The 2500-nt window shown below is 79.6% G+C and overlaps 1 non-coding gene across 1 annotated transcript; it reads left to right on the plus strand.

The window, feature by feature from the left end:
* The first annotated feature begins 2072 nt into the window (after positions 1 to 2072).
* LOC139605139 (5.8S ribosomal RNA) lies at positions 2073 to 2225 on the plus strand. The gene has a single exon (XR_011684238.1). It is a non-coding gene; the product is annotated as a 5.8S ribosomal RNA (ribosomal RNA).
* Positions 2226 to 2500: the final 275 nt, after the last annotated feature.

Consider the following 2500-nt stretch of genomic DNA (forward strand, 5'->3'; position numbering starts at 1 on the left):
TCGGCGGTCGGGCCCGCGTGTCCCCCGCGCCGGCGGGGCGGCCCGAGCCGCGGCGGTCCTCTCGGGCGCGCAGCGCCGGGCTACTGAGGGAAACCCCGGGCCCCGAGAAGGACGTGGCGGTGGTGGCGGCAGATGTCGGGCGCGCCCCCGCCGGTGGACGCTCCCCCGAGGGCGGCAGCGGGGGAGGCACCCCGGCGGGGCCATGCAGGTCGTTTCCCTCGCCCCAGGGCCAGGTACCTAGCGCTCGGCGCCTCGGCGGTCCCCCCCAGGTTTTCTTGCCCTCGGCGTCGTCAAACGCTGCGGGTTGGGCCGAAAGGGGGGCCGGCGGGGCCGGGCGGCGGTTTAAAGACTCGGGCGGCTCGGCGTGGCCCGCCGTGGCGGCGGCGGTGGCGGCGGCGGCGGCGGCGGCGGCGGCGGGCGTGTGCCGCGGGCGGTGGCCGTGCGGGGCGCCACGGAGGGGTGGGGAGCAGCTACTCCCGCCGATCCCCTGCGGTGGTTGTCCCGTGGCCACCGGCCGCGCTCCTCCGTCGCGGCCGTCGTCGTCGTCGTCCCCGCCGCGCGCCGCGGGCGGGGTCAACCGCGCCGCGCCGGGGAGGGGCGCCCTGCCCCCCCCTCTCCGCGGCCCGGCCTCGGCGGAGAGGCCGCGGCGCGCGGTCGGCCGCGGGGGCCGACCCGCCCGCCTCGTGGTAACGGGCGACGCCCGGCAGAGAGCGCGCGCTCTCTGCCCCTTCCTCGGCCGCGGGGCGACGGCCGCCGGGGCCCGCCCGCGCTCTCTCTCCTGGGCCCGCCGCCGCGGTCTCTGGCGCGCGCGGCGGCGCCGCGTCCGGCGCGTCCGGCGCCTCTCTTCCCCTCGACGGCCTTTCCTTCCTCGAAGGCGCGGCGCGGCGGCGCCGTCGTCCGCCGGCCGTCCCCTGGCTCGACCGCCCCGCCCGCCGGTGGGGGGGGGGGCGAGCGCTCGGCGGGCCCTCCGGCGGCGGAGGCCCGCGAGCGCGGGCGACCCCGTGGCGAGCGGCGGCGGCGCCGCTCGACGGGTGTCCCTCCCTGCGGGGACGGTCGGCCGGACGGCGCCCGCCGTCGGCCGGCGGCGGTCCCGTCCCGGGCGCCGCTCGTCGCCTCGCCTCCGTCGCCCTTGCCCGCGCGGCCGCGTGTGGGCCGCGCAGGAAGGCGTGCGGGGGGCGGCCGCGGGGGCGCTCCTCCCCGCCCGGTCTCCGCGTGCGAACGAGGAGAGCGGGCGTTGCCCCCCGGCTCAGCCGCCGCGGCGCCTTCCCGCCGGGCGCGTGCCCGAGGCGAGGGGCCCCGGCGGTGCGAGGCGGCGGCGGCGGTGCCGGGCGTTGCCGCCCCGGCGGCGGCCGGGTCTGCCGTCCGGCAGGCCTCGGGCGCAGGCGACGCCGGCTCGGCTCTCGGTGGCGCCCGCCTCCGGGGCCGGCGGCGGAGCGCGTCCGCCGGTCGCTCGCCCGCCCGCCCGGCGGGGGAGCGGTCCCGCGGGAGGCGTGCCGGCGGGCTGTGCCGGTCGCCGTCGCGTGCCCGTCTCGAGCCCAGGGGAAAGGCCCGTGCCCCGTGTGGTGGTGGGGGGAAGAGAGACAACGCCGGCCGCGCGGCGGCGCGGCGGCGCTCCGCGCCAGGCCCGCGGCGTCGGGGCCGAGGGGAGAGCCGGCGCGGCGCGGGGGCCGACGGCCGCGCGCCCCCGGCCGCGTGCCGTGTGCGTTGTGCGCGTCGTCCCGTGAAAGCGAGAAGCGGGCGGGCCGCCCTGTGCCCCCCGCGCGTCCGGCGCGCGCCGCCCGGCCCTCCGCGCGGAGGCCGGGCCGAGCCCGGGCGCCTGGGCCGCCTCCGAAGGACGGCGTGGGTGAGGTCGGCGTCTCCCCTCGCGGGGGGAGGCGGTCGGGGGCGCGGGCTCCCCCGCCTCTTGGCCGGCCTTCGGAGAGTGGGTTTGTTTTTTTCCTTTTTTTCCCTCCCGTTTTCCGTGTGCTCGTACGGTCTCGGAAGCCAGGCGCGCGCCCGCGCGTCCTCGGCGGCATTGTCCTAAACCAAAAAAAAGGGGCCGCTCTGGCGTGAGCGGTGCCCGAAAGGCAGACAACTCTTAGCGGTGGATCACTCGGCTCGTGCGTCGATGAAGAACGCAGCTAGCTGCGAGAATTAATGTGAATTGCAGGACACATTGATCATCGACACTTCGAACGCACTTGCGGCCCCGGGTTCCTCCCGGGGCTACGCCTGTCTGAGCGTCGCTTGACGATCAATCGCCGTCCGGGGGCCACCCCGGCGGCGCGGCTGGGGTCGCCTCGCAGGCCCGTCGCCCGCGGCGGGCGGCGGCGGCGGCGGCGGCGTGCCGCCGGTGGCCGGAGGGAAGGCGGTCAGGGGTGTTGGGCGAGGGAAGCGTTTCCCTCGGCGGGCCTCGATCCCTTCCCTGCGGGCCCGGCGGGCGTCGCCGCGGTCGTCGTCGTCGTCGCCGCGCGAGGGCCTTCGTCCCCCTAAATGCAGACTCGGGGAGCGCTCCGTAGCT

Source organism: Agelaius tricolor, unplaced genomic scaffold (assembly GCF_023055355.1).
Source record: "Agelaius tricolor isolate 1412-34295 unplaced genomic scaffold, bAgeTri1.0.p SCAF_60, whole genome shotgun sequence".
NCBI classification, from domain to species: Eukaryota; Metazoa; Chordata; class Aves; order Passeriformes; family Icteridae; genus Agelaius; species Agelaius tricolor.